General features: G+C 32.5%; 1 long non-coding RNA gene across 1 annotated transcript; it reads left to right on the top strand.

Moving 5' to 3' along the window:
* Positions 1–1,091: 1,091 nt before the first annotated feature.
* LOC117687696 (uncharacterized) lies at positions 1,092–9,028 on the top strand. Its single transcript, XR_010711311.1, has 3 exons — positions 1,092–1,345; positions 1,441–1,633; positions 8,837–9,028. It is a non-coding gene; the product is annotated as an uncharacterized lncRNA (long non-coding RNA).
* The last annotated feature ends 22 nt before the right edge of the window (positions 9,029–9,050 follow it).

Below are 9,050 nucleotides of genomic sequence, written 5' to 3'. Positions count from 1 at the left end.
GGTTTCCCCCTGCAAGATTCACATTGGCACTTATTTTCTCTCCCGATTTCACTTAAAATATACTAAGATAGTGTTTATCTTTCACTTGCGCCAAGCCGTTTTTTATATGCATATACATATCACTATTCATTAGATTACACGTAGCAGGGGGAGTCTCAAAACCATTAGTTTATGAATAGTTATTTACCTATTACGAAGCTTTAAAACTGTTGATTTTTTAATACTCTATATCGGTGATATTGAATTTAGTATCACTTGTATTTATAACCGTGTCTGTGTAAAGGAATGAAGCAGTTTTATATTATGCACAATGAATTTCACGTATTTTGTTACGATACATTTCCTAAGAACGATCGAAAGGAATGCAGATCGTGACGTCAAAGTTATATATGACGTCATATCTTATGAAGTACAGACAAGTGACTTTCTACATATCGCTGTGAAATTAATCGGACAGCCTTAACATAGCCGTGCATTACTTAGAGTAGAGCTAGTCCGAAATTCAGAAGAGGCTTTGACAGATATCGCACATTTATCGCGTGAATTTGTGTTTTCATATTGAAAATAGCTGCATATCTACAACTATGGGTTGACATACAACAAGCAACTAGAATTGTCCATCAGAACAGACTACCGATCGCTAGATCTGCAGCTAATAATACATACGGATCGTTTATGTATGCTTATATAAAAATGAATGTTACTACATGAATCTAAATAATTAAACTGTAAAACATTTGTGTTGAGTTTTTGCTAAGAATAAGATAACTTTACAACCACGCAAATGTAACAACCTCCTCTCCAAATTTATATATACCACAAAGCTTGGGGATTAGGATAAAATGAATAATAATTAATTATGACTTTAAAGAAACTTGTGTCATATTTATTTAATATGACTGCAAAGCTAACCTTGTAGTCTTGTTATTATAAAAATGATAACTATTAAAAAAATAATAATGTATACGTCATTTTTTTACAAGTTACACCATTTGCATAGTCATGGATTTTAAGTCTAGTATATTGCATTCAAAATTGTTTTCTTTTATATCTATCATAACGTTTTCTTAAATACTAGGGTTGTCCGCAGACACAAGGTCGTTCCTACTTAAAAATATACTCCAGAATGAAAAGACAGATATACGACTTTTGGAATGCGGTGGATCTGCTTTCTCATGGATTACTTATAACAGCCTTGTTTCTACGACACTTCTATGAAGATGAAACTCACACTGACGCCAGACATGTATTTGCTTTGTCTCTGCTGGTCATGTATTTGAGATTCTTAGAAGTGTTTCTGATTCACAGAACAATGGGACCAACAATAATAATGATTAAAGAAATGGTATTTTTTGGCATTTTATCCCCCCATATAATAATGAAATGACACCACTTGAACACAATTTAACGTTATTCATTTTCTACTATACTTTATAACAGCTCAAAGATCTACTGAGATTCCTCTTTATAGCTGTATTTGTGGTGTTAGGGGTGGGGATCTATTACCATGCCAACCTCTGGCCCGATCACCAAACAATGTGGGGTGATGATTTGACTAGATGGAGAATATGGACCATCATATACTACCCGTACTGGCAGTTGTACGGATAATTGAATCTTGACAGTCTTGACGGTAACAAAAAGCATAAAGATTTTTAATTCATTTCTTTTTTTTCATTAGATTTAAAAAACAATAGTTTTGTTTAATTCAAAGACCATTGCTATTCTTTTTATCATTATTTTTTTACAATTCAGTAATACTTTGTTATTTATCTCAAACATGTATGTCGCAAACAATTCAAAACGTCCTTGTTTCTTATTGTTAAACCAATAATAAAACTAGAAACGAGTTCCTTACAAAGCAACGACCTTTTTTCCGTAACAGCTGCGTTATACTCGTGACGTTTATACCTGGCGGTATTACAATGTTAGATGTATACACTAGGCAAAATTGCTAACGCACCACCTACAACTTCTTTGATTGTTTTAGATCTGAATGCAACAAAGATTGATTAGTATGTTATTTTAACAGTTTATAATAATACAGAAAATGAAACATCATTTGTTGTAATCTTATTTACCAGTTGCTTTGAGTACAGTTTATGAAACATTGGTACCCCCCATTAATTTTTTGATTCACGTATCAATATCAGGTATGGGCTCCATTTGCTCGTATAAATGGGATCTGTCTGTCTTTCCGCCTAGTATTTACGCGACGCTTTGAAATTCTTGCTCGGTCCCACGCACTTCCGGTTTGCGCAAATTTCCGGTACAACCTTGCATTTGACGTGTGGTGCCTTTTAAACACTTTGGCTACCTTAAACGACATTTTTTTATTTGATAAGCATGCTTTGTCATGTTTTAGCAAATATCACCGGTAATTGTACAATTATTAACATTTTTTCTAACCTCACTAAAGGAGCATTCTGCAGAGACCAGACCAACTGTCCTGCCACGCTCTTTTGCGATCAAACGCACCATACCCCGTCGGGTTTTTGTGATGTTTTAGTAATGCATGCATCAATAATAAGATCACAAAAAAGAAACTAAAGATTTATCTTTCCAAAAGAAGTGTGAGCACGATTTGAGCATTTTTAAAGAAGAGTCACGCTTTGGTTAACATTGCATCCATTTATCCGTTTGGATATTTAATTGTCTTACTTATAATTTAGGTGACTTATTTAAACATTAAATATATCTTTAAAAATTCTAGGATGTAAATATTTTTTTTATTTCAAATGGTGCGTTAGCAATTTTGTCCAGTGTAGACCCTAAGTAAAAGAAACATATGCTTTCGATATGCATAAGAGTTTGTTTTATAATGATTTCTTTTTTATGCATTAAAATTACGCAGCACTGTTGAGGATTACTTTGTGGTCGCGCCGACCAGAAAGTATGGGAAATATTATCTATGACATCACACCAAACAACAAGTCGTCAAAAATGCTAAAAAATAAAGTAATTTACAATTGTTATGGGCACGAAAACATTAAACTACATTAAAAATTACCTATGCGTGCAACTTAGTAGTCAAATAAGTCCAACAACGATAAATATAAATAACTGACTGATCGCAGTGCACTTGTCGATGTGACGTCATATTGAAAATTTTGACGCATTATAGGTGCGTTCAGAGTTGTACCGTTGGTGAAATTGAAATCTACCGCTGGTAGCATTTGGTTGCCATCTGTGAACTATGGTGGTCATTGGTCACCAAGTGCTGCCATTTGTAGCAATTTGTAGAGGTAGTACAATGAACGATTTTTTGTCAAATTCAAGCAAATGGTAGCCTTTGGTTACACTTGGTTACCAATTGTAACAATTTGGACATATAAAACAGTTGAAAACAAAACAAAATACCTTTCCTCTGTGAAGTGTGACTCTTCCCCTTTAAAACAGCTTCATTAAGTGATTTATTATGCTTAAAAAGTCATTACACAACTTTGATGACAATTTTGTTGAATTCCCAATTATATAAAGAAGACTACAAAATGACTTCCAATCCATCATTAATACAAAGAAAGTAAAGATTAATTGCAAAATTGATAATAAATATTTAACGCCAGCAAGAATGTATATAAATAGAATCAATTCTTTAACAAGAGCTTGGACTTTGGGTAGTTGTCCCAAACAGCAATGTGATTTAGGCCTATCAATAATTTCTTTGTTGGCCATGGATCTTTGAAATCTATAAAGCAATTTCTACGCAATCTGTGCATATTTCACTCTATATCAACATCCTTTTAACTTGATTTGATGCAAGAAATAGTAACGTCTTACCGAAAGTCCAAGCTCGAATTTCAAAATGCCGGTTCTCTATCACATACTTTCTATAATACTAAAATGTTTCTGGGTATAGAAACGGGCTTTAGAAGCCCTCGGTTGTCTTAGATTGTCTTCAAAATATTCATTCAATAAGATATGCATATATCTTATTCTAAAGTCTTTATTTACATCAGTATCCATAGGCATCTTATATCCCGCCATGTTGAATAGGCATAATGGCGTCACCTACCAAACTTGCCCAAGCTCTAGGCTGCCAGTAGATTTGGTGACCTCGTTTGAAATTGAAAGTACACCAATGGTCAACATTGGTAACCAATTGCTACCACTGGTAACCAATTGTAGACATTGGTGACCGAACTTGCCGTTGGTAACAATCTGCATGGTTAACTCTGAACGCACCTATTATGTGTAGAGAGAGGCGGATCAATCATTTTTTTAACAAGAGAAAATACATTTGATAAATGAACGGATCATAATCATAAAACAATTATAATACCATTACATACTATCTACTTTGCTTGTTTTGATCCGGCATGTAGTTATTTTTAAAGCGTGTATTATTTCTTTTTCAGAGTGTTTAATGTACAAGTTCGATGTGGTTGACATCGGGAAGCCTATCTAAATCCACTTTTTACAAGGGCATACACTTAACAGATCATTTTGATCTTTTGGGTATATATTAAGGGAATGTTAAATTTATTAAAAAGTGCTGCTGCTTCAATGAAATCTACAGAATTATTCAGTACGTAAAATATTAAGCGAAGGTCATATAAATTCAAACCGGAGCTCATTTCTTTGATATTTATTCTAACAAAAGATGAACTCTATACAAAGCAGGAGCACTTTTCAGAATCTACCAGAATAATAGAATTTAATTAACATTTAATTTTTTAATTCAAACAAGTGTATGTCCTTATATATTGATATAATATTAAAATTTATTTATGACCTCCAGTCGGGAGAATTATCGACACATATCACGTGACCATCGATTCAGGGGACCACACTAAGTGTCATACAAGTAGCAATTTACTGTACTTTTTCATTTAATATCACATTTATATCATAATATAATAACTTTACATAAATATTTTGTTATAATATATGCATCGTTTTATGAACATTTAAATCCGCTGATATTTTCATAGCAAGCCTTAACAGTGCTGCGTAATGTTCCATACCCCATTACATAATAAAATGCCTACGCGAGTATATTAAGGTAGCTCGCGGGTTTACTGCTTGTGAGAAAACCTACCCTGACATTTTTTCCGCGTGATCGATAGGTTTCAGAGTTTTATTTCTAAAATTTATTTGAGATTCGTCTGAGTGGTAATAATGGTATTGTGATTCAAACACGGTGTCGCTGATAAACTGATGAAATATATAGTAAAATGCATATCTTAGTAGAAAACTGCATTTCAAAACTATGCTCGAAACTTTTAAACGATCTAGACGAATTTAATTTTGTTCAAGACAATAACAGATGAGATAATTTTGAATCAATTCCATTTCCTAAAAAAATAATCAATATGTGTTCTCGGCCAATTTTTCGCAAAACGACTTTTAAGATTTAATTTTTTTTTACAAAAACCTATATTTTCATCACGACGTTAGCCCGACGTCATCAATTCCCTGCGTCAGAGATGCGCTGGTTGACAAGACTAGCTGATTAACACATATTACAACATGCAAATCTAGTTAACATTATAATGAACGTTTTCAAATGCATAAATGCAATTAAGGTAAGGTTGTGATGAGAAGAAACTTGGCTACTTTACCTCTCATGAAACTCAATGAGTCAATCATTCAATGCAAAAATAATTACCATTCAACTATTGACGTATTAATAAGTTTGTCATCGTAACTATACGATAACTAGCTTAAGCCAATATAATTTTAATAGTAGATCGGTATTTGAAAATACAGAATTTATTATTGTAAAACGAGCAAAGTTTACGGTTTAATTTATTACAATATACTAGTCTAAACATGATTTTAGATGAAATAGTTCCAACGCACACGCATACCTTATACAACTAAATGCGACAATGTTTGCCACGTCTCTAAATTTTTGGCTCTTGATAATTATAAATGTTTGTTTAAACTGCAATAAAGCTTTTTGAACAATTTTATTTTATTTTTCTAAAGATCATTTGTTATTTTTAAAAGAAAGTATGAGTTTGCTTTGACGGTCACGTCGAATCCTATTGTGACGTCAGCAAACCCGCGAGCTACGTTAAGGCTTCCCGACGGATTCTACAGCGATATGTAGAACGTCACTTGTCTGTACTTCATACGATATGACGTCATAATTAACTTTGACGTCACGATCTGCATTCCTCTATAGAGTTCTCAGGGATTGTATCTTAACGTTAAAAGTGAATTATACACATGTATCAAACCTGTATAATATCGCATGTTTAATTTACATAGATGCTGCGGTTAATGCTAGACGTACATAATGCATTCATATTAAAATGCAGTATCAAATAATCGGCAGTTTAAAAGCTTCGTTTTAAGTAAAAGACTATTTATAAACTAGTGGTTTGGAGTCCCTGCTTTGTGTTACAAAACTGAATGAAGGAGTTTTAATGCATGTAAAACCAACTTGGCGCAGATGGAAACACAATTTTAGAATATTTTACGTAAAATTGGTAGAGAATATAAATACCAGTGTAAATTGTGCTTGGGAAACCACGGATTAACCCTTTTTTGTAAATCGCTTTTGATTAGTAAAGATGTGCATTATTTTGATGATTTTGTGGAATGTTTCAACAATATCTTCCATAAACGAAATATATATTTCTTTCCCAAGCAAGATTTTCAAAGCATATGACATACCAAAGGATTTTTCTTGAAAATATGGATGATTTATTGTCATTAATCACCTGCGCCGATGCGAATAAAATAGATTATTTGCAATATCAGGATTCGCCCGCCACGTGATTATAAAGTACATATGATGTCACAAAAATGCATCAAATATGATGTTTAACGTCGGTGTCAATAAATGTAACATATATTTTAAGAAATACTGTCGGTCAAAGTATTTTAGCAATGATTCAAATATTATCGTTTTCCAGTCGTAGTTTAGCATCGGGACGCCTTAACATTGCTGCGTACTTATTTTTGTTAAATTTCTCAAACATGTATCTGGGAATACTGTAGAATCATTAGAATTCGTGGTGGCTCAATTTTCGTGGTATTCATGGGTATCCCTCACCCACGAATTTAAATCCTCAACGAAAACAATTTTAGATAGAGTTATCTTTGTTACTGAAACAGTAACTGACGCATCCACGAAAGTGCATCCCCACGAACGAGCAAAAAAGTCACACTCCACGAAAATTGGCCCCCACGAATTTAAATGATTCCACAGTATATCCTTCATAAATTTTGCCCATTTCGCTAGTCCATCGGTACAATAAAAGCTAAGACCCGTTGCTTAAAACATAACCGATTGCGAAAATGGCACTTCTTACATTAAGAATGTTAGCCTAAGCCTCAAATATGACTTTCAGAAATCATTTTTTGACTGATATCCTATGTCCAATTAACAAATGTATTTTTCAAAACAATACTTGATGATAAACGTGCTTATTTATTAAAAAACAGATTTTTTTTATATAAATGAGATAAAATAAAACGAATTTTAGAGAGTTTAATCTTTTATAATTTTATTCACTTACAGAATTCTTTGAAATAATAATGTTTACCCCTCAAGGCTGATAATCAATGGAAAATAAAATTACCCAATGGACCTGTTTTTTAAAGATCACAATGGACGTACTTTTGGTAACATTCATTAAAATAAATATTTTTGGAAGAAAAAAAGGTCGGTAAATATTAAATTTTGCATAATTTTATCATTTCATCCCTCTAAAAAGTATAGTTAGCTATTAGTTAAATAAAAAACAAGATTTGAAAAAAAGTTAAGCAATCTGTGTTATTTAAATCCCATAAAATTTTTATTATTTTTTTTTAACATTGGTAAGTATTCTAAATTAAGATAGGTATTTTAGAAATTGCAGTCACATACGCAGAAAATGCTAATTACCTGATATGCTTTTCAGACAAAACCTATATTTATGTAATTTTACTGGTTTAAAAGACTGTTCTAAAAAATGAGATAAGTTTTCTTCAACGTTCAATTTAGTTCTAAAATTACTTTTTTAATAAATATATTTATGTTCGTTGCTAAACGTATAGAGTAAAGATCGGGCACGGACAGGACGTAATAATGCGTGAATTACGTCATACGTTGTTTTGTGACGTATGTGCAATTACCTTAAATGATATACAATCGACATGTGTTATTTCATTCCTAATAATGCAAAAACCCTTATGTATTACCAGTCTTAGATTGGATGAATCATAAATGAATTATACACACTTTGTGGGTATATTATGAGCCAGATAAGGAATGGGAAATATAATCTGAATACGTGAAGTCAGACGGACGAATTTGCAGAGCAAGTACATTATAAAAGAAAATATGTTAAATGCAAGTTTTGGAAAACGTTTCTGTATAATACACATGACATCCACTTACATTTAAAACATTATTTTATCCTACACGTGTATATATTTGACATAAAAGAAAACCATAATGTTACTTCACACCTTCTTTCTACAAGCTTTATTAATGTGAAGTATAAGCATGATTTAACGAGGTATAGAAGTTCTACAGTCCGGATTAAAGATATAAAAGGTTTGATATGACCTTGATTTAGAAACTTGTTTACAAGTCATTGTAAATCCTTTATCCAACCGCACTTTGTGGGTATATTATGAGCCAGATAAGGAATGGGAAATATAATCTGAATACGTGAAGTCAGACGGACGAATTTGCAGAGCAAGTACATTATAAAAGAAAATATGTTAAATGCAAGTTTTGGAAAACGTTTCTGTATAATACACATGACATCCACTTACATTTAAAACATTATTTTATCCTACACGTGTATACTGCATTAATCCAAATCAACGCGCATTTTTTGATAATTAAAAATGATGATCAACCGTTATTTATTGTTGTTGTGCTATATAGGTAGTAACCAGATGGACTGTTCTAATGCAACATCGGTAAGGATGGCGGATTTCTCACTTAATCGATGTCCACAAGAAGACTGGACTGTACAAGCTGTAGCGGCGATCTATCTGTTGTTCTCCAATCTCCTGTTGGTCAACCTTGTTATCGCCATGTTCAGGCAAGAGCAAAACATTTGGTTTTATTTCAAGCTATTTAGACAGTGACAGTTTTA

Source organism: Magallana gigas, chromosome 1, assembly GCF_963853765.1.
Source record: "Magallana gigas chromosome 1, xbMagGiga1.1, whole genome shotgun sequence".
Classification (NCBI taxonomy): domain Eukaryota; kingdom Metazoa; phylum Mollusca; class Bivalvia; order Ostreida; family Ostreidae; genus Magallana; species Magallana gigas.
This window is presented reverse-complemented; position numbering and strand designations above follow the sequence as displayed.